The sequence below is a fragment of the Cnephaeus nilssonii genome (genome assembly GCF_951640355.1).
Source record: "Cnephaeus nilssonii genome assembly, chromosome: 18".
NCBI classification, from domain to species: Eukaryota; Metazoa; Chordata; class Mammalia; order Chiroptera; family Vespertilionidae; genus Cnephaeus; species Cnephaeus nilssonii.
The window spans coordinates 13844700-13868143 of record NC_137089.1 but is presented as its reverse complement, the minus strand read 5'-3'; the positions used below and the strand labels follow the sequence as shown (position 1 = coordinate 13868143).

The 23444-nt window shown below is 42.7% G+C and overlaps 1 protein-coding gene across 7 annotated transcripts in view; it reads left to right on the top strand.

Annotated features, from left to right (window-relative positions):
* The window catches only part of NCALD (neurocalcin delta), a 317544-nt gene that overhangs the window by 137697 nt on the left and 156403 nt on the right, over window positions 1-23444 (top strand). For all 7 annotated transcript variants that reach the window (XR_013814971.1, XM_079796605.1, XM_079796610.1 and 4 more), the window contains exon 3: window positions 12776-12824. The gene's annotated coding sequence lies outside the window, so the exon portion shown is untranslated. The remainder of the gene's footprint in view (window positions 1-12775; window positions 12825-23444) is intronic.

Here is a 23444-nt window from a genome sequence, read left to right as displayed (position 1 = left end):
AGCAATATATCTCTTTCTAACTTGAAACTATTTGGCCTGTGTCAGTGATATAGTAATGACTGTAAAAGAACTGACGTCATGCAATGATTTACTTCAGAAGTTGCTGCAGTTAAGGCTGAGAGGAGCTTTAGTCAACCTTCCATCCCTACTCCCTCGTCAACATCTTGGTAGGTGCGTACACCTGACAAGTGCACCACACAAGTGCCCAGTGTGAGCTCTGGTTTGTCGTATTAGTTGGAAAGATGCACAGATCTTTGTAATCTGGTTCGTTAAGTCCATGTCATAGATCAGGATAATCATAATCATCACCTTAGTTTATGTAGATAGTGAATGAATGAGTGGAAGATTTCCAGGAAAAGAGAGCACAGATTACTTTTGAAGTTTAACATCTATTATAACCTAGACTACAGAGAGAACCTTACCAGATGTCTCCTTTCTATTTATTTCAGACAAGGTTCAAATCTGGAATGGGTTGGCCTTGTTTGTTGGCAAAAAAAGTGGGTATTTCCCCTCTTCTTAAAAAAAAAAAATCCTTAATTTTACCTTAAAATATTTTCTAGTTCTGGTGGCGGGTTCTGTTCAGAAGTCCCGGGGTCCACCCAGGTGTGTTCTCTGTAGCAACGGCGGATTTGGCTGTTGTGTGTGATATACCTTTAATTTAAAAGCCATTCAGCTTGTTTCTCTGTTTTCCATTCAGCAGCTGACCAATTAGGTTCTGTGTAGCGAAACCAATATGTTGTGATGCTTTACAATATCTTTTGTCCAGACCTAGAGCTTGTCTCATTTGGGGTCTGGATTGTCGGTTGGCTTAAGGGCTGTGTTCATTGTGCTTGCTGTGTTTGCTCTCTCAATTTCTCCAAACCAGCTGTGCCTACTGCTGCTTGCATAGGCTCAGTGGGAGAAAAGTCTGTCACGTTGAAGGTTAAACAGATGCTGGGGCTCTATCCAGATTCAGATATCCAGCGCTTTTTAGTAGATCTGTGCATGCTTTATACTTTTTATTTTCTACATGTTATGATGTTTTGACATCTTAAAGACCTTTCTGGCTGGGGAGAGACTGCCACTCCCTGGGCTAGCCAATTCTTAGAGAGAGCAGAGGGCTCAGAGGACGCAGGCCTTGGTAGGAAAACTAACCGATGAGGCATTCCTCCTCCATCTGGCGTATTCATATGGAGCCCATGTTGTCCCCTTCCTCCCACCCCTGCCCCATCTGAAATCGACCCAGGACCCATACCAGGCAACCAGAGGCCACCTCTACAGCTTAAGCCCACATTGCAGGGATGTTTTAAACCAGCCAGTCTTAAAACCATTTCCTCTGTCTGGCCTCGCCTTTCCCACGAAAACCCCAATGAGGGCTCTGGCCTAGACCGCTCCCTCGCTCTTGCCTCCTGACCTTAGACCGGCTGAGGCTTCCCACGTGGGCTGCACGGCCCGAGGTGGCATGGCTCCTGTTTCTCTAAGAAACTTGTTTCCCTGAAGTTCACCGGTTTCTCTTCTCTGGCTGCAGCTGACGGACATTGCATTAAAGAATACAGGATGATGTGTACTTTACCTGTGTCAACATTTGATGGGGACGTGTTGGGGCCATTTAAAATGAACCAAACTTGCCCCGACCCGTTTGGCTCAGTGGATAGAGCGTCGGCCTGCGGACTCAAGGGTCCCAGGTTCAATTCTGGTCAAGGGCATGTACCTTGGTTGCGGGCACATACCCAGTAGGGGGTGTGCAAGAAGCAGCTGATCGATGTTTCTCTCTCATTGATGTTTCTGGCTCTCGATCCCTCTCCCTTCCTCTCTGTAAAAAATCAATAAAATATATTTAAAATAAGTAAGTAAGTAAATAAATAAATAAATAAATAAAATGAACCAAACTTTTTCTTCCACACACATTTCCTCTGACAGACAATGGGTTACTGATTGTTACATATCCTCATCCAAGCTTGTCACTAAATTTCCTTAGTTCCCTTCAGTGCTTATCTTGTCTTATCGTCTGGAAGTTCCCCTTGCTATCTGACCCAGTTCCTTCTTATTACTACCCAAGGCAACCAATTTTCCCTGGGTATCAGCCTTCATAATCTACTTTCTGAAAGTATTTGAGATGCACGTCAGCATGCCAAGTCCAGGGGATTGTCCTCCTCTCAAAATTGCAAACGGAACAAAATCTGCTGGGTTTGAGATGTGGATACGTGTTGAAACAGCACAACGGCAAGCTTGAAAAGAACATGAAATGATGAAAAACGGCAATCAATGCATGCCGACTGCCAGTCTCCTCAAAGCTCCTCGGATGCACCGAGTCACCTCCCGGAGAACCAGGTCTTGTTCTTCTTCTTACAATCTGATGGGCAAGCACCGCAGGCTTAAGGAAGACTCGCCGGGGATCACACTGGCCACTACCACGTACCAGCTGTCTGGGCGCGACACCGTGATTGTACTTCTCTGAATCTGAGCTTGAGTATCGGTAAAATGGGGATCATAGTGGCTGTCTCATGGAATCGTGAGGATCAAGTGACATCATCCAATGGAAAGTACCTCGCACATGATGGGCACCCCACCATGTCAGTTTCTCTCTGCCAGGTGTGTTAACGGTCTAGGTCAGTGGTCGGCAAACTGCGGCTCGGGAGCCACATGCGGCTCTTTGGCCCCTTGAGTGTGGCTCTTCCACAAAACACCACGGCCTGGGCGAGTCTATGTTGAAGAAGTGGCGTTCGAAGACATTTAAGTTTTAAAAATTTGGCTCTCAAAAGAAATTTCAATCGTCGTCCTGTTGATGTTTGGCTCTGTTGACTAATGAGTTTGCCGACCACTGGTCTAGGTTGATAAGTACGCTACATTTAATTATTACAGACCTCATTAATTAAATCAGAACTTGTAGCTGTTTAGGCAGGGCTGAGCAGAAGTTAATTATTTATTTTTGCACTAGGAAGAAAGGGTTTGCTAAGCAAATATCTCTGTCAACCAGAATGGTGATAAGGAGAAAAGTCAAGCTACTTAAAGCTTTTAGAAACTCCTGTTTGGCAAATAAAGAGAAAGGATTAATTAAAAGCAATCATTATCTAAATCACTGAAAGGATGGAGGAGACAACCCACTGAGTAGTTCTTGCCACTGGTGCGGGTGCAGTTGGTTTCTGTGTGATTAGCTGAGGCGTGCCTCCTTAAAACCGGTCTGTATTTCAGCCATCTCGTTAATGAAAATGTGCTTTTCTCTCAATGAAGCTGGACCCCTGAATCTCTAACACTGAAAAAAATGGAACATTCAATCAAGGTAACGTGCTGTCAATCATCACCAAAACCGTGGGAAAGACCTTCATTCACTTACACTAATTTGCACTCTCGTAAGGGCTCCCGGTTCCCATCTCTTCATCAATTCATTGAACATTTATTGACAGCCAGTCCATGATCTGGCCCTCAGTTATGGTAGAAGAGGTTTCCTTCTGGCATCAAGGAACTGAGACAAAGCCTCCCTTCTCTGATAGTGCTTCTCCCTCTGCCTGGGAATCCTGATCAGACCCTACACCGATAGACACCCGTTTACTAAGGTTGTTAATAATGACATCACGAAGGACAAGGCCAGAGCTGATTAGTTGCCTTCCAGTAGTGAATATAAGGGGGTGACTCCTCCCTGTGGCAGGGCCAGCAGACACTGGCGATCACAGTGAGGACCAGGCGTCTGTGAGACCATAGGCCTGTGTTCAGCTTCAGGCCTGAGGATACACCAGAGGCCACTGCCATGATTAAGACATCGCCAGGGACACACTTACTTGGATGTTTTATTGCCACTTGCACATTTTTAACCATTATTTCCTTGCTTGTTCAGCATTTACTAAGATTGGATTAGGAATGACAAAGAGTGAGTTGGGTCATGCTCTTTGCCTCCCTGTCCGGATGCTACAATTTTGATCTTTTCTTCACATTATCAAAATATGTGTAACCTGAAATCTATGGCAGGGCTGTTACTAGGCGCCGCAGAACGTAACTGTTAGGAGCTCTGGCTCTGAGTCATCTGTCTGGGTTCCAACCTCATGACTGCACTGAAGCACGGAGGAGTTCACCCCCCGCCCCCGAACTATGGCTCCCCTGCTCTTAATACCTCAGAAACGTATTATAAAGGTTAAATGCAGCAGCAAACAAAATTCTTAATATGGGCCTTCAAATACATATTTATACATTGTGTTTATCTGTATTATTTGAATATATACATTATGCAAAATAACATGATTTTGTATTTATATACAAAATATCCTATATAATAAAAGGGTAATATGCAAGTTGACCCTAACGGCGGAACGACCGGTAGCTATGATGCGCACTGACCACCAGAGGGCAAATGCTCAACGCAGGAGCTGCCCCCTGGTGGTCAGTGCGTTTCCACAGGGGGAGCACTGCTCAGCCAGAAGCTGGCACATGGCTGGCCAGTGCAGCGGTGGTGGCAGGAGCCTCTCCTGCCTCCGCGGCAGCACTAAGGATGTCCGACTAACAGCTTAGGCCCAATCTGGCAGGTGGACATCCCCAGTGGGTTTCTGGACTGTGAGAGGGGGCAGGCCGGGCTGAGGGACACCCCCGAGTGCACAAATTTTTGTGCACTGGGCCTCTAGTATATAATAAGTGACTATATATGTCTGACTATGTTACATATATAATAAATGACTATATATGACTATAAATAATACAAAATAAGTAGTACAAATTTATCATTACTGCTCAAAGTCTCATGAGCCAATTGTTCTTATGTTCAATCAGGAAAATGATGGATTCTTGAAACAACTGCTCATTGAGTTCAATAAACTCTAGGATGGATTATTAAGCAGAAGGTTTATGAGCATTTTGGGAAAAGTTGCAGAGCAGCAGTGGGGATTCATAAATAACAAGTTGTGTCAACGGTTAGAGCAGGAAGATGCATTAGACCCAGGTCTATGGATTTCAGACACTTTCTTTTAAGTCTTTCATAATGTCCTCCTGGAGAACTGAGAATTTTGGGGCCGATGCTTGGCTTGGAAGACTGGATCTCCAGTTATCTTTCCCAACATTTGCTATCACAACCTTTGTTTGTTTTTCTTTGTCACACTTACCACATACCTAGTTATTTTTCCGATTCATCTGTTTACTTATTATGTGTCCCCTCAAAGGAAAGTAAGCTCCCTACGGTCAGGATGCCCGTCTTGATCACATTTGCAACCCCATGAACTGATACAGGACCTAGCCCCTAGTAGGCAATCATTAGACATTCGTGGGATGAGTAAAAATGAAAGGATTCTTGGCCCGTTACAAAGGTGTGACTCAGAGTACTGGATTCTTAGAGGATCCAGAATGTCACAGAACTCGCATTAGAGTTCTAATTAGAATGTCACAGAACTTGCCTTGGTTACATTCATTTAATAGTTTAATAATTTACAGGCAGACACTCATTAATCATAGATGTTGGAAGATGTAGCTAATATGTCAAAACAAAATTTATCTTGATAAGCTAAAATCTGAGTCAATAAGGTTAGATGGATGAAGAAGAGAAAAATTAATATACTTAAATTTAGATTAATAAATTCAGTTTCCCAGGCAGGATGCAAGGAACACTGAAATAGAGACAAGTTTCTATGGCAGTTTGTATGGAAGAGATGTGGAGTTTTAGCTGACCTGATGCTAATCTGAGTCATACGCACTATGTCATGGTAGATTTTTAAGGTCAACCTACCCTAGACCATGGTTGTCAACCTCAGCTGCCTATTAGAATCTCCTGGGGAACTGGTTAACAAAGAAACAGATAAAAGCATACTAATGTCCAGGCCACACCTAAGAGATTTTGATTCAGTTTGTTTTGAGAAAGACGTAAGTATAGTTTTGTTTCATTTTGCTTTTGTTTTTTGTCCTCAAGCAATTCTAACGGATAGGCAAGGTTAAGAACCCCTACTCTGGACTTGGTCCTTACTACTAACAACATATCTTCCATAATTGTCTCTAGCATTCTACTTTCTGGCAATTATCTTCCCTATTGCTAAATTATCCCCCGAGAGCCCCACTGCCACATTTTTGCTCACTAAGACCTCTGATCCACTGGCTTGACCAACTTTCAGCTGCTCTTCATGCCTATCATTTCCTCTCTCCCCTCCGTTGTCCGTTCTAGTAACCCTTACTTTGCACGATCCTTTAAACCCTTCACATATTTCACCCCACAAGGCCCAACCCTGCTTCAACCTAAGAGAGACTGGCTGTGGCTGGAGAAAACCATGCAACCATGGTTTTCAAGTGGTCTTGCTGAAAATCATGACTGAGAACCTAACTAGAAAGTGTCATCTGGAATCCTACCACTTACCCTCGTCATTTCACTCTCTCACTCTCCTAGATTTTTTTTTTTTACCCCTCTTCCTTTTTTCTTTTTCAAACCTCAAAACAACCCTCTCTGCACTCTCAACTGATGATCCTGCTTCCCTCACTGAGATAAGGCAAGTGATCAGAAAAGACTATCTGTACATTCCTATTACAAAACCTCATCACCTACTTGACTCAGGACCTATACACTCTTCCTTCCCTCTTGTTAGCTGAGATGAATGATCTATTCCTGCTCCTAATTAAAGCCAGCATTCCCATGCCCTGCATCCCATATTCTTTCTTGCTCAAAACTGGGCTCCTACAATAGACCCCTAATTACTCCTGCTTCACCAATTTTCCTCTCTTTTCTAAATCATTTCCATCATCTTGCAAACGTAGTATAATATCTTTCATCTTAGGGAAAAGGAGTCTTGTGATCCTACAAGCTATAGCCCAGTTTCTCCATTCAAAAGAGGGGCCTCTACTTCCTCCACTCCTCTCAGAATTTCATCCTCACTACTCCACCAAAACCAAGCTCACCAGTGACTTTTGTGCTGCTAACTCCGGAGATCAGTTCTCATTTATCACAGGAGTTTTTTAAACAGCATTAGACACCACTAATCATTCCTTCCTGTATTTTATTTTCCTTTACTATTTTAATCACATGTTATCTGTTGTGGACTTCAAACTCTTTAGTTTCATGCAAGATATTATCTGGCTGCTTAGTTTCATGAAAAGAACATTTTAGTGTCATACTTAAACTCAATTTTAATTTTTGTGTTTATTGATATTAAGTTACGCTATTATGTCATCGTAATCCTGTCCCCCTCGGTCAGTGCTTGGGGGATGTTTGCTAAATTTAGGGGTTACTGGGGAAACTGTGTTTTTTATAACATTGTTCTGTCTCCTGTGTTATCATTATATCTTAGTTGTCTGAAATTCTTTACCTACTTCTATTTTTTAACCTTGTAGTTTTCACAACATTTTGTCTAATTACTAGTATTATTATTATTCCTTTTGCCTCTTTGATGTAGAATTCACTCCTTTGTCTTAAGCTTCCTTAACTATTCTCACTTATGTCTCTAGTCTATCTGCTTCCACATCTCCTTTCTTAGTTTTGGGATCTTTAATTCGAAACTTCTTTGACAGGCTTCTAGGTAATAGAAAACGAATAATACCACATGATGGCTCTGCCTCTGGCAGGTTGGGAGCTTTGGGCATGTTGTTTACCGTCTGGAAGCCTTGATGTGACAGGCATTCATGGAAGATGGCTCTAATGATTAAATTGGATAACTCCTATACAGAGGTTAGCTCAGTACCTGCACATGGTTAATGTTCAATAAAATATTTTTTATTGTGAGTACTTCCAAGCTGCATTCATCTTTTAATCAGCCCCTGTGGTCATAGAGAGCTTTGGATGTAATCAACAGAAATAAACGGAGACTACTGGAGCCAGAAACAAATGTTTGTTGGAAAGATATTAATAGCTTAAAGAGCTGAGGGAAGAGCTGGCCAAACAGGACTTGGGGGAAATGGGAATCAGGACAATTGGGGGGTCTCAGAGGCAGGAACGTGTGAACCATCCTTCTGGATAGCACAGTGGCTCGGGTTTAAATGCCAGGTGGGGGGTGAGAATCAGCTGGCCCAGCTTGGGTTTGGGCCCTGCCCTGGGGTCAGGGGAGCAGATGTCTGGGATTGGCTGCCTCCCCAAAGCCACCTGGAGCCAGGTGCATGAGGACAGGATGCTAAGCAGACAAAACTACCTGTACTTCACAGACCTAATGCTAGATACTCCTGAGGACCTGCCAAGAAAATTACCCTCGACTGGCTTTTCAATGACTTCATCAAAATTGAATTGCCTTTTGTAATTACCAAACATCATTTCCTCCTATCTTTTGAGAGAATCATTCCGTTTATTAAGTGACTTCTCTAATGTTTATTGACTCATACATTCAGTCAGCAAATATTTATTGAGCAGCTACTAGGCGTGATGTTCTGTTCTGGGGGAGGTTTACCTCCGTGAACCAAAGAAACCCCATGTCTTTAAGCACTTACTTTCTATAGAGAGGGACAGGCAACTAAACATAAACAAATAATTATATGACATCAAGTGGCAATAGTTCTCATGAGCACGTGCTCATGAGGAAAACCATGAGACAGGGACAAGGAAAGAGCAGGATGTGAGCATATTGGTCAGATTGGATATTTGTGGTTACATGAGTCTAGCTTTCTGTTCCCATCCTTTAAAAATGTACTTTTAGCCCTAGCTGGTTTGGCTCAGTGAATAGAGCATTGGCCTGAGGACTGAAGGGTCCCAGGTTTGATTCCAGTCAAGGGCATATGACTGGGTTGCAGGCTCGATCCCCAGTAGGGGGTGTGCAGGAGGCAGCCGATCAATGATTCTCTCTCATCACTGATGTTTCTATCTCTCCCTTCTCCCTTCCTCTCTGAAATCAATAAAAATATATTTTAAAAATGTACTTTTAATTATAATTGAAATACAATTTTATATTAGTTTCAGATATACACTATAGTGTTTTAATATTGATGTGCCTTATAAAGTGGTCGCCGCCATAAGTCTAGTAACCATCTGTCACCATGCATAATTATTACGATGTTATTGACTCTCTTCCCTGTGCTGTATATTACATCCCTGAGTAAACTGTTCACGTTTGATTACTTTACTTGTTTATTTGCCTCTCATAAATGACTAGCTGGCTTCCTTCCCACCTCCAGGAGTGAGCACCTCAAAGGTGAATCCTGTCATTCATTTCTAGTCCTCACCGCTGCCTCATGGTAGATGCTGAATAAATGTTTGTTGGATGAATGAATAAACACAGCCCTTATTGTATGGCCATTGGATGACTGTATTTGTCTGCTTCTGAGCCAGGCAGCCATTCTCCCAAGAGGGACATGGCAGGTGGCCTGGACAGAGGGGAGAATTCCGTGTGGGCTCTGCCCTTGTGGATTCTCTGTCAATGTTGTTGACTGACCAATAGGCTAAGTAAGACATTTATATAACTCCAGTTTAGCCCATTTCTCTTCCCTGTAATCAGGTTGGTTTCTTTGTGTTGTTGCTGTTTTTATTTTGTCATAACATGCCTTCTGCATTTAAGACCAGCTCTGGGAAAGACATGAGGAAAATATCCATTCCTCTCCACTTGAATCATGGCAACAGACAGAATGAATCATAGCCTCTGAAGGAAGCTCAGAACAGCGTCCAGCCCAAGAGAGGTTGTGCTATGAGTAACAGGGGCAATAGCCATGTTACTCAGAGAAGCTGGAATCCTACTACATCTGCTCCCTCCATACCTACTGCCCGTATTTACTTATTAAATCAAATTAAAATGAAATGTAGAGAGCTATAGAGTCCTTCAGAAAGTGCTGCTCAGTGAAAATGCTAAGAGGACAGAACTACACTGATCCTCTGTCAAGTACTGAACCGGAAACTAGAAAACAGGACAACAGAATGCTTTTAATTGTTTTTATTAAATATCTGTGCGAATCGGAGCAGTGGTGATTGCGGGGTATGTTCAGACATGGCCACCACCCCACCTTCTTCATTCATGACTTTCACTGCAGACCAATGAATGGGCTGCCCTCAGTGAGGCTCTATGGTTGCCGAGGGAGCTGTGTTTAGAAATGGTCAGCTGTGTTGTGAGTATATTTAGCTTATGCTAAACGCCCCTGAGAGGATGAATATCATCTGTTTCCAGTTAATTGTGCTTTGGAGCATGGTACATACCCTCCTCCCTCTCTCCTCGCCCCCCCCCCCAGATGAATAAATATTCAGCCTTTTCCACTTCCTGAGGAAAGTTGGGGCTGGATTCTGGAATTCAAATGGCCAGACTTATTAAATTAAAATGAAATCTAAAGAGCTATAGAGTTCTTGTCAGAATGTGCTGCTCAGTGAAAATGCCAAGTTTGGGGTAAAATAATAGAGACCAGAAGAAACCATTTCATTCATTATTGACATGAAGGGATGGTGTGGCTGACTGATAGAATAATTACAAGTAGTTGTGAAATGGTATTGGTAACTATACGGTATCTTCATATAACATTTAAAACTATTCAAAGCAGTTTTTATCCAAAGTTTTTAGACTTTCATACTATAAACCTTCAAATTTGTATATATATATACAAATAAAATAATTTGTATATATATATATACAAATTTGTATATATATATATATATATATATATATATATATATATATATATATATACAAATAAAATAATTTATAGTAGCTATTTTAAGTACTGTCACCCTTAAAAGGGGGTTCACTATAGGTTTCTGAAAAAGCAAATTTGGCCAGCTGTATTTATTTATTTGTTCAAAAATCATAAACTTCCTGATAAAGATTGTCAGGGAAAAGTAAGGGCTTTTAGGGCGAGGACCCGCCCAGGCTGGGTGTAGAGACTTAGTGATGTAAGGAGACTGCTCCAGCGCCAGCCCACTGCTACCTAATGGCTGAGTTCAGATGAGACCCAGAACGCCGCAAGCTCACTCCTGTGTTCTTTCTACTGTATCCTCTGTCTCCTGGAAATGGTTATTTTAATTATCAAGATATGAACAAAATCTACAAAATTGATTTTATGCATGTGTTTCAATGCATGCAGCTATTATATGGGGTGTGCAAAAGTAGGCTTCCAGTTGTACAAATAAATAATACAATAATAAGTAAATAGTAATACAAGAATAAACTCTGTGTCTTGTGTACTCACAACTACCAACCTACGTTTGCCCACTCCTGAATAAGCAACAGAATATACACTGCCGATTATTTATACCTGCATTCCCCCATGTCCGTGCCTAATCTCTGAGAAAAAAATAGGTAAGATGGGTTGTGTTTCAATGTACTTCTGAGAGCAGATCCATGGAACTTGCCCAATGGCATAGAGAGCTGACAGAGCTTTAGTACTTCCCATGTGATGTCTTCCCCTGGTCTCACCCGGTTGACCTAGATGCCGTCTAGCAAGCTTGGTCTCCGATGGCCTGTCCACTCAGATACGAGAGAAAGCCACTGGGGTCCTGTGTCACGTCAGCTCTAGTAATGGCTCATTTATTCAACTTGCCATGTTAACCAAGCACCTGCTTGCTTTTTTTTTTCTTTCCAATAAAATCTGAAAGTCCGAAACAGAATTACTGGTAAATATACTTTAAAATGTAAAACGCTTTGAATTCACTTTGACTTGATTCCCTATATCAACAATGAAAAAACCCTAAAATATCACATTTCAAGTTGTGATATGTTTATTTGTCAACATACAGTAACTATGAGATAGAGGAAAATATGTAACTTTCCTTTCACAGATTTTTTTTCCAGCTAAAAATCATGCCTGGAAAGATTACATTTTATCAAGCCAAAATCTTTTCTAAATATCCATGGTTATAAAAATGTACAGGTTATTATGAGTAGGTCCTCGTTCTATTCAGTTCTCTGTTAAATGCTTAGAGGAAGATGAATCCTTGATGTATGGACTAGGATGCGTTTTGCAGTGATTGGCCCATCATCAAGTACCCAGAAATCGGTACAATATTACCTTTTTTTCTAACAGTTGGAATACCTTTTCTCCTTGAATTACTACAATTGACTTTTGTTAATAAAAAGGGAGGATATTAAAAAACCCAAACAATTGCACATTTCTTGATATTTTATTTCTAGTAAAAGTGACACTCTGATATTTAAGAATTCAATGATATGAGTTGAGATTGTTTTTGTTTTTTTTTAAACAGGTTTTCCAAGAGGGCTTTGACCCTGCTGATAGTTTTAAAACTGTGTTAGATAAGCTAATTAGATTGTCTAGACTGGTGCTCCCAGAGGCACCAAAATGTACTTCTCTCAAAGAGCGGTTATAAATGCCAGAAACAGAATCCCCCTCCCCACGTCCATTGATGTTGCCATTGATAGATTAACCCCCCCCCCCCTTCCTAGAAGCCTTCTCAATCATACGTCTGGGGAGGCTCCTCACAGACCAACCCTTTTATCATCTCTTTCTTCTGACCTGTGAATCAAACCAATACACTATTCCCATTCACTGACCTATGTCATTGTGATTTCTTATTGTTGCATTAAGGCACTTGGCCTGCTAATTCTTTCTGGAATGCCCCTTAGCTTTGGCACAGCTCGAAGGCAGCTCGTTTGGTGCTCGCTCTGCACTGACAAACGAAGGCCCACGTTCCTTCCTGTTGGATCTTTGTCCTCTTCCAAGGAGTTTACAAATACCGGTAAGAAGTCAATCAATATAGTCGGGTTCCATAAGTATATAAAAAAGCCTTCCTTCTTTTTCTAGGTGAGTCCTTTCTACGGAGCCCCATCTCCACCCCACCTGCACTCCCTTTCCCTAAGGTGTGACTGACAACTAAGCCCACGTCATAGGACGTGGCGCGCTGCCACTAAAAGAAGTGGGGATGAGGGCCTTACAAACAGCCCAGTCACATATTTGCATTCAGCGGCGTTGTTTTGCTGTTTTCTTTTAGATCATCTCAACTTTGGTCTCCTGGAACCATCCACTCGTGACAGTCAAAAGTAAGTGCACATTTTAATTTTTCTTTCAATTGGTTGTCGACAGAAATCGCAGTTTCGTTCAGTGGTTTTCACAAGAGAGAATTTCATTCAGATATTTGCATAATGAATGGGAGTTTCATGGGTAGGGAAAGATAGGAAAGCCCCTCTTTAATTTTTGTGGGAAGGAAAATGGGTAGAAATGAAATAAATAAGGCACCGCCCATCACCCTTGAGTATAACAAAGTATATTTGCAGCCACTGAGTGGAATGGTTTTCATTTTTAATTTTGTTAATTTATTTTTTATTTAAGTATACTTAGTACGCAATCTTACATTGGTTATATTAGTTTCAGGTGTATGATATAGCGATTCGACATTTTTATACTTTACAATGTGAGCACCCCACTAATTCTAGGCATCATCTGTCATCGCGTATATACCAGCTTCATACTGGGCAGCTTTCCAGAGTCCTCTCAAGAGGCACATTGCAACAGCCTCTTCCTTTATTTTAAATTGGGCCACAGCCCAAGAAGTATCTTAAATGACATCAATTTTATGCTCTGTGAGCTCCTCACCACTGTGAGGCAATGTGTTAGAATGGTTAGTGCCCAAATCTGGAGATGCTTGGGACCAATTCCTGGCCTTCCACTTACTAGCTGCATGATTTGGGGGCATGTCAAAGCCTCTCAGTGCCTCTGTTTTTCTGTCTATAAAATGGGGCTAATAATAGTTGTTATGAGGTTATTACAAGGATTAGATGAGTTAATATTTTCAAAATATTAAATACCTGGCACATAATGAGGTCTGTAAAAATGTTTGTTGACTAAATGAAAATAAATTAAGCATACAGGGATACTCCAACGTCTCATATTAAGAGATTGAAAAACTGGTCTGACCTAGAAACAATGACACTCCAGTAGCAATAAACACATCTACCACCCAAATATTGGCTTCCAATGACTATTTCCTAATAAAAGGAACCAGAATCCTTTGGAGAAATGGTTGATTTAAGACTATGACAAGAAATATGCAAAATTAGCCTGGAACAGTTTATAGTGCCAGAAAGCAAGGAAGTGCTAAAAGAAAAAACAAAACAGCTTACCTCCCAATGGTGGGTGGGACGCAATGTGTGTCCAAAGGAGAGAAAGTGCCCCCAGTGGCCAAAGGTGGAACAATTTGAGCAACAAAATAAATTAGTATTGGGATTAACCCAAAGTATGAAATAGTAACTGTACTGATATCAGTAAACTGTTGGAAAAGTATTTGAGGAGACTAGAGAACTCTCCCATGCAGAATTCAAAGCCATGTATGTGGAATGCTCTGCTTTTTAGGAGGTAAAGCCTGACTCCCAGTGGGGCTGCACATAGTGACTCTCCTCCGAGGAGCACAGTATGGAAAGAGAGGGGGGAAAAGGGTACCTTACAATAGGAAACCTGACAAATATGACCTCAAACCAGGTGACCAAGGTCAACATCAACAGTGCTACCTTGTATTGAAAGCAGGTACATTTCATATGGTGTGATGAGAATGGTGCTTTGCCTCTGTGGGCTTTCTCTTCAAAACACATAACTCCGGTCTAATCACTAGAAGAACATAAGACAAATTCCAACAGAGGGACATCCCATAAATCCTATTTGGCCAGTAGTCCTCAAAACTGTCAAGGTCATCAAAAACAAAGGAAGTCTAAGAAGTTGTTACAACCAAGCTCAGGTGACATGATAGCTAAGTGTTATGCGGTATTCTGGATGAGATACTGGAACAGGAAAAACAGATAAAAAACAGGGAAATAGGAATAAAGTATGGAGTTTAGTTGATAATAATATATCACTGTTGGTTCATTAATTGTGAAAAATGTACTATGCTAATGTATGATATTATTAACTGTGGAAACTGGGAGTGGGGGTGCAGGAACTCGGTACTGTCTTCACAATAATTCTGTAAACCTCAAATTGTTTCAAAAGCAAAAGCTTATTTAAAAATAATGAAGTACCCAAACATGAAAAAACTGGTTTGGAGGCGTACTCTCCAATTTTCAAGCACCAATTAAATACTAGTATCCTGAAAATTGTTGAACTCATTTCTGTTTTGAGACTCATGCATGGGTAATTATATTCTGCATTGAAGTTTTGATAAAGGTGTGCATGTCGATAAAGCATTCTGCTATGTTTCTATAGTCCTCAAAAGGAGGAAGAATATGACAACTGGCAACACAAAACTTATTTTTTTATCCTCACTCGAGGATATTTTTTCTATTGATTTTTAAGTGAGAGTGTGAGAGGGACGGGGGAGAGAGAGAGAGAGAGAGAGAAAGAGAAACATAGATGTGAGGCAGACACAGACATCTTTTGGTTGCCTCCCTGCACACGCCCAACATGGAGATTGAACCTGCAATTTAGGTATGTGCCCCTGACAGGGAATCGAACCCAAGACCCTCTGGTGTGCGGGCCTACGCTCTAACCATTGAGCAACACCGGCCAGGGCAACACAACATTTTTTTGCAAGAATAATTGTTATTGGAGTTCAAAGTGGCTGATGACATGTGCATTAGTGATATATTGCAGCATAACAACTTACCATGAATTGAGTGGCTTGAAAGAGCAGGTAATTATTATCCCGCAGATCCTTCGGACCAGGAATCTGGGTGCAGCTTAGCTGGAGCCTCTCCTTAGGATCGCGAAGAGATGGAGTCAAGATTTTGTCTGGGCTGTGTTCCTCCTTGAACCTTGGGTTTCTTTTCTTCCAAGAACACGTGGTTGTTGGCAGATTTAAGGCGGGGTTGTAGGACTGAGGTGCCCTGCTCTTTTGCTGGCCGTCTCCTGGGGCTCTCTCATCTCCTAGATAGTGTTCACATTGCTTTCCACGTGGCCACTTGCTTCTCACAGGCCCTGCCACAACGCGGCAGAGTCAAGCCAGCAGGAGACTCTCTTACTCCAGGCTGCTCAGATGGAGTCTTGCGGAATGTAACCTAGTCAAGGGAGCTCTGGCCTTTTGGCATTGCTGTATTCCAGTGGCTAGACACAACTCAGGGGTTGTGCCTGCCTCACGGGAGGGTACTATATGAGGGTGTGACTGACTGGGGATCCCCTTAGCGTGTACCCACGACAACAGGAGAGGTTTAAACAGATACGGGCAGCGGGGTATCGGGATCTCCACCAGAGATGAGCAAACTGGAGAGGAGGAGGACAAATAGAAAGTGCTTGCTTCTTGCTTTCAGTCAGACTAAAGCTCGAGGTAAATAAATTGATTTAATTTCCCCTCCTTCCTCCCTCCCCCAACACAAAATTATACTCCTCAAAGTTTAAAAATACTCCTCCTCAAAGTTATCAGATGAGAGCTCTGATTATTTGAAGATGAAGAAATCAGAGAAAAATATTTGGAGATAGCTCATAAATACATCACCTGACGAGGGCCTTTTCCTGACCAGGGCCTTTTCTTTTTAGCAGTGAAAAAAGTTGCACAGAAATGTGTTCTCAATTCGATGGCAACAAAGTTTATGCACTTTAAGAAATCTCTACAAAAGTTCAGATAAAATGGTCTGCTTTTCATGACAATTTTTTTCATTTTTGAGATTGTTGAATTTTTTAATACTTACGTTTTAAAATTCTGTCTACTAATAATTATTAATAGGATGATAATATTTAGGCTGTATTTCTTGCATTTTACATGATGTTAACAAATCTGTATATTTTAAGTGTCTTAAATATTCATCTTCACCAATTTCTTTTTATGGATTGTGAATCCTTTTCTTGTAAAATATTAAATGCAAAAATACTGGTACTGTCATTTTGATCCAGTATTGGAATCATCTCCCAGATTCTTATGAGTTCAATTTTTTTTTCTTTTTCTCATTGCTTCTTTGAACACCAGAATGTCCCGGAAATCCTGACACTTAGGCGTCGGATCTCCGTTAGCCAAGTGGCTGTGTGCATCTGGAAGTAAAGCACAAGCATCCTTTGTTAGACAAAGTCTGTGCCTAATTGTGGGCTTGGATAATGCGATCACTGTCTCTGTGCGTCTCCATGGAGGTTACTGCAAACCTATTAGCAGACCAAACCGCAGACCTTCGCCGTTCATGTCTCAGATGCGCAGCCACCTGGGAGAAAACAGGCGACTTGTGGAAACGTAACTCATTAGCAGCCAAAAGTTGAAATGACATATATGCTGGGAATAGAATTCAATTAAGAAATGAGGAGGAAGGATTTCTTGTGGGTCCTCCTCCCTCGCCCTTCACCTCTCTTTCAAGTCTTCCTGCATGTGATTTTCTTCTTTCTGCTCACTCGTGACTAAGCCTGAGGCTGTAGTCGTTGGTTTCCCTTGTGCCAGCGGGGACAAAGGGTGGTTATTCGGAATGGTGAGAACATAATCACCTGTAGCCTTGCTGAAATAACTCATTTAGCAAATAAAGGTCAAAGCTTGCTTGCTTCCTTCCTTTCTTCCTTGCAGTTGTTTTCTTTGTAAGAATTAAATAAAGGGATCTTTTATGAAAATACAAAATAAGTTAGAGCAAATAGAAATAACCTTTCCCGCCTGAGAAGGGAGTATTAAGCGAAAGCCCGGAAGAGGAGCATTTGTCTCTGGTTGGAAGGTCACAGGATAAAGCGGTTCTTTATCAGAACTGAATCCAGTGGAAAGTCTTGGACTTTTCCAAGGTTGCTGGCCCAGGCTGGTCATCAGATCTCTTTCCCACAGAGATAGCTGAGGGGTTTACATTTGCCTAATTGGCTTCATCACGTCTACTTGCCATGTGTCTTAATAGATAAATCTGGTACTTCCACCGGTCACTGATATTCTGGGCTTATTACTGCATGCATTTGTTTCTGCACCATCCTAGCGTTAATTTGCATCATGCTGATTAAATCCAAATGTGGGACTCCTTGTTTGGGAGTGCTTTGGTAGTAGTAGGTTGTAGTCATGTGGGTCTTCCCTTGGCCTGGCAGACATTCACCGGCCTACTCCTTCCATCTCTCTCTTTGGTACTATTCTTGGGGCCCTGTGCCCCCAGTGAAGCGACACCACCTCCTGTCTCCCCCACGGAGCTCTCCTTTTCCTGGGTTTTCTATTATACCGGTGTTTTGTGCGTGGTCATTCCTGTCTTATCTTATTCACCCGTTGTTTGCTAGGGATATTTTCTCTCTCCAGAGAGGCTATAAGCTCTTTGAGGGCAAGGATTCTGTCTTTCGTCTTTTGTGGCCTCACAGTGCTCATGGCCCTCAGCACTTGATGCCCACCTGCTACCACCCTCCATGCCTCCAACTCTCACACCAGATCAAAATAGCGTTTTCTCAAATCAAGAGAATTATGTACCTTCCATTTGCCTCGCCTGAGCTGGGGGCCTCAGAGGTGGGGTCAGCCAAACAAAATGTTCACCCCTGTTTTCAGAACCTCCCACCCTCCTCTGCGGCCCTCCTGCCCATTCCCAGAGCTCCCAGGCTCCTTCCAGGCATCTCTCCTGGGACTCATTCTCTAAGGCCCTGACCCTCGCAGAGGTCTCAGCTGAGGCTGACTCCTCCCAGGGCGATTATGTTCTAATGGAGCACCCTGACGACCAGAAATACCCCAAAGTCCAAAGTATTGCACCTCCAATAAAGAAATTCCAGGCACCGTGATAGGCAGTGATGGAGATATGTTTAACCCATCCTTGTCCGGCCTTCCTTAAATCACACCACACTGGTAGATGCCTACTCTGCTTGCTCACAGGTCCACCCTGCCTGCGGGTTATGAGAAGAATGCAAATGCTGATCTCTGTTCTTACAGTGCGAATCACCTACATGTGTCTACAGAGGCGGACTAATGCACTGTTCAAGAACCTTCCTTATCCTGGGTGCCAATCTCAGTTTTCCTACTTATCAGCTGTGTGGCCGTGCACACATTTCTAATTTTTTTTGAGGCTCCTTTTCTTCATTTATAACACCAGGATAGCAAAGCCCATTTCAAGGATGTTATAAAAATTCAATGAACTAAAGCATGGCCCATTCTTGGCACATAATAAGTATGTATGACATGGGTGCCATTAATAACAAGGAGAGCTAGGAAGGATTATAAATCCAAGCAAGGCAGTTTGGAGGTCTAAGGCTGAGAGCAGTTACATAGAGCAAGGCAATGATGGAGATGGAAAAGGATGCAGGGGACCTTGCCAGAAGCCGACTTCCTCACCTCGTAGGAGAGCATGCGTGCTGCCCAATATCTGTGCTGGCTTAGTCACAGGTACCTAACCCCCTGATCACATGCCCTGCAGAGGCATTGTTGGTGTGGAAGCAGCCTGCTTGCACATTCTCACCAGAGGGCAGGGGGTAAAGGTGGCTTCACCTGTTCTCATAACTGTTTCCAAATCTCTCTCTTCCGCCTGGACTGTGTAGTCCTCGAAGCCAGGATCTGCAGTTCATTCCTGTTATCCCAGACCACTGTGGAGGGTACATGCTCAGTGCGTAATTACTGGTAGACTGATTGAAAGGGTAAAAGATGCCGGAATTTGCTGCATTACATCTTCTACAACACGAGTGATCATGTAAAGGATTTACAAAGACTCAGTACAAATATGTGGACACATTTTCCCTGCATTCAAGAACATGATTCAATCCAATGAAAGATGGAGGTATTGTCGTTGTGGTTCTCTGTAGGAACATTGTTTGTGGGGTCACAGAGGAAAAAAAGATGTGACTCAGGAAAGTCGCAACAGCCTTGAAAATACTGGCTATGGTGCATGAAAGGAAAAACAAACAAACAAATTAAAAAACCCCAACCATACAACACTGGAAGAGAAGTCTGTAAAATCAAGCCTGATGCTGAAAGGGATGAGTTGGCCTGGAATGGCTCATTGCAAATCCACTTGGCTCGTGATTTCACACTTCTCTGAGCTGCTGTTGTTCCATGATATTCAGAGATGAATGTGTTTCCATATCATTGGCCTTCTCCAAAGCAATGATTTAAAAAAGGCTGCATGCCCAGCCGGCATGGCTCAGTGGTTGAGCGTCGACCTATAAACCAGGAGGTCATGGTTCAATTCCCGGTCACAGCACATGACCGGGTTGCAGGCTTGATCCCCAGTGTTGGGTGTGCAGGAGGCAGCCAATCAATGATTCTCTCTCATCATTGATTTCCAATCTCTTTCTCCTTCTCCCTTCCTCTTTGAAATCAATAAAAAATCTTAAAAAATAATAATAAAACAAATTTAAAAGGACTGCATGTTTCCTTTCTATTCTTGTTTACACCTTGCCATCCTGCTGTTTATAGGACTGGCCTCTCACACTCTGCCTGGGGTGGTTTCTATTCTTGTGTGGTTAAAATTGCGAGAAGAATCTTCGAGCTGCTCAATTTTGAAGACGGGGAAGTCTCGCAGGCTGTGGAATCCCAGCGTGGCACGCATCTTCACAGTGAAAGAGGCACGGAGCATTTATGAACTTGTGACCAGCTGTGAAACTGCACATTCAAGTATATTCAATGCTTGAAAGTGCCTGCTGTGCATCTCATTACCGAGATATAACACCAGGCGTGATTTCTCATATGAGCTGAAGCCTCCTTGGAAGTTGCCTAGAGTCACATGAAATGTGATTTTTTTTCCAAAGGAGCGTGCTTGCCGTGTTTCTCCAGAAGTGGATGGAGCATTGGCTCCTGGACTGAAGGGTCCCAGGTTCAATTCCAGTCAAGGGCAAGTACCTTGGTTGCAGGTTTGATCCCCGGCCCTGGTCAGGGCGCATGTGAAAGGCAACCAATTGATGTGTCTCTCTCTCTCTCTGAATCTCCCCCTCCCTTCCACTCTCTCTAAAAAAATCAATGGAAAAATATTCTCAGGTGAGGATTCACACACACACACAGAGATGAGTTGCAATGTGGAATCTAAAAAATAAAATATAAAAAACAAAACAAAACATAAAACAACAAAGGGAGTGCTTGCCGTATTTCTCCAGCACTGGCTTGGAAATGGTGTCCTAATGCCTCCTATCCCAACGCCCCTCTTCCCCCGTCTCCCCCCCTTGCCCAGCTCCTGCCTCCTGTCCTCACTTTGGTCTGATCTTTCCTTCCATCTGAATGGTCTCCTCTGGGCCTTGAGTTCAGATGATGCACCTCCTGATCACAGAATCATGGTGGTACCTGGGACAAGTGGGAACTGGAAATTGGAAATAGTTCCTTAGCTCTTGAAGCAAGGGACCCAGAAAGGTTGGGGGTGTTGAGCAGCAGTTGCTGTAGTTACAATTGTTTTAATGATGATTACAATGGCTCCTGGTACCAAGAGGAATGGCCCTGGGCAGAGTGGTAAAGCCGGCCAAGATTGGCCTTCCCCTCTGGGCCTCTTCCCGGCTTGCTCCTTCTAGGGGCTCTTAACCCCTCCCACCCCCTAACCTGCTGGTAACATCCTTTTCTGCTTCCAATGCCCGTTTCCTCAGACACTTCAGGCTCCTTCGCTTGGGCACTCCTTTCTCCTAGCAGAACTTCCAGTCCCAGAGAACATTCCCGTGGGGTGCTCACTGTGATATGCACATGGATGGTGTTGGCCAAGTGCCTATCCTACTTTCTGTAATCTCAGTTTGTGAGCCTCTGTTTCCTCGTCCATACAAAAGAACGTAATCAAACTCATGGGACTGTCATGAGCATTACGTTAAATGATGGATATGAAGTCCCTTAAGTTCCTTCCCACCTTAACATGTCTCTTAAGAAGTGACTCTAGAGAAAAGAGAATCCTTGTGCATTGTTTCAGGGGATGCAAATGGGTGTAGCCCCTGCTGGAAAATAGTATGGAGGTTCCTCAAAAATTAAAAATGGAACTGCCTTATGACCCAGCAATTCCATTTCTGAGTATGTATTTGGAGAAACCCAAAACACTAATTCAAAAGAATATACGCACCCTTATGTGCATTGCAGTGTTATTTACATCATTGCAGAGATGGGCACTTGCGTTGCCAAGCTATGGGAGCAACCCAAGTGCCCATCAGCACACACGTGGATAAAAAGTGGTGGTACATGTACACAATGGAGTATTACTCAGCCATAAAACGAAGGGAATCTTACCATTTGCCACAACATGGATGGGCCTAGAGGGTATTAGGCTCAGTGAAATAAGTCAGTCAGAGGAAGACAAATGCCATGTGATTTCACTCATATGTGGAATCTAAAGAACAATATAAATGAACAAGCAAAAAAGAAACAGATCTTAGATACAGGGAACAGATTGATGGTTGCCAGAGGGGAGGGGGCGGGGGTGGGAATTGGGTACAAAGGGTGAAGGGATTGAGATGTGCTACCAATCTTGGTAGTTACCAGATAGTCATGGGACGTGAAGGACAGCATAGGGAATCTAACCAATAACATTGTAATAACTATGTGTGGTGCTAGGTGGGCTCTCACCTAGAGCTTCCACCTGCTTCAGATCTACCTGTGTCTGAGGCAGACCCAGTCACTGAAATGGAAGCACAGCAGCCAAGAGGGATGATCTGTCCAAAGGTAATAGGGATGGGATCGATGACGTCATCTCTGAAATGGGGATGGAGGCTGGCAAGGCAGAGGAGACATGAGGCTGGTTCTAAGGGGAAGGGAGGGAGGGGAGTAGGGTACTCACTTCGTCACAAAATTAAAGAGGGTACAATACAACTCCATAATTGAAATAAGGAATATTTACTTCAGTATCTTTAAACATCAAAATGAATGCAAAAAAATTCGTAATGAACAAAATACCAGCATTTGAAATAAAGGCAGGATTAATAACAGTGCTGAGCAGAGCCACACTGGAGCCCAAGTTCAAAAGATAAAATCAGCAATGGCGATCCTGTCCCCACCCTGGGAAGATGTCCACTGGGCTGGGAGGAAAGGCCTGGAGTGGGCTTCAAGGCCCTGCCCCTTGTCTCCCTTCACTCACTCTTGGATCCTGAGTTTGGCTTAAGTATGATTTGTGACAAAGGAAAAGACGGTATCAAATGAAATTCAGATGTTGTTTCCAGTGCAGTGACTATAATGAAATTTAGCTTGGAAGGAACACATGAAACAACATCTTGGCAGCTGGATTTAGGTTGGGAGTCGGCAAATTGTGACCCGCAGGCCAGCTGTGTGTTTCTTAGGTAAAGTGTTACTGGCACACAGCCCCACTTGTTTGTATCATCTTTTGTGACACAATTGAGTGCTTGCAACAGAGACCATATGTTCGGCAAAGCCAAAAATATTCACTCTCTGGCCTGATGCAGACCCCTGATTTAGATGATTAAAGCACTCAGATGTTTTGGGATCAGCGTGTGAGATTGGCTGCAGTTTAGAATATACAGCTATTTGAGGACTTATACAACAGGCATCCGAGGACATATACAGAGACTATTATAACCTTCCATGTGTGAGAAGTGGGAGAAATGGGGACGGGATCAGGGTTCAGAAAGTAAATCAAGAGAGGCAGCAGAGGGTGGGTGGGGTCTGTGTGTGTCTGCGCCCCTCGGAGTCCTATCAGAGTTCAGCTGTGACTTGACATCACAGGATCTGACATGCTTCTGAGAGTTTGACATCGCCCATAATTGGCAGAAAGCAAACAGTGGGTTTGTGAAAAAGTACAATCGTTTGCATTATCACATCGATGATTTGTGGATTTAATTACTTAATCCTGTTAATGTGGATAATTTAGCACTGACTTCATTAACTCAGAAGGCGTTTCATGGGCATCTATTTGTGT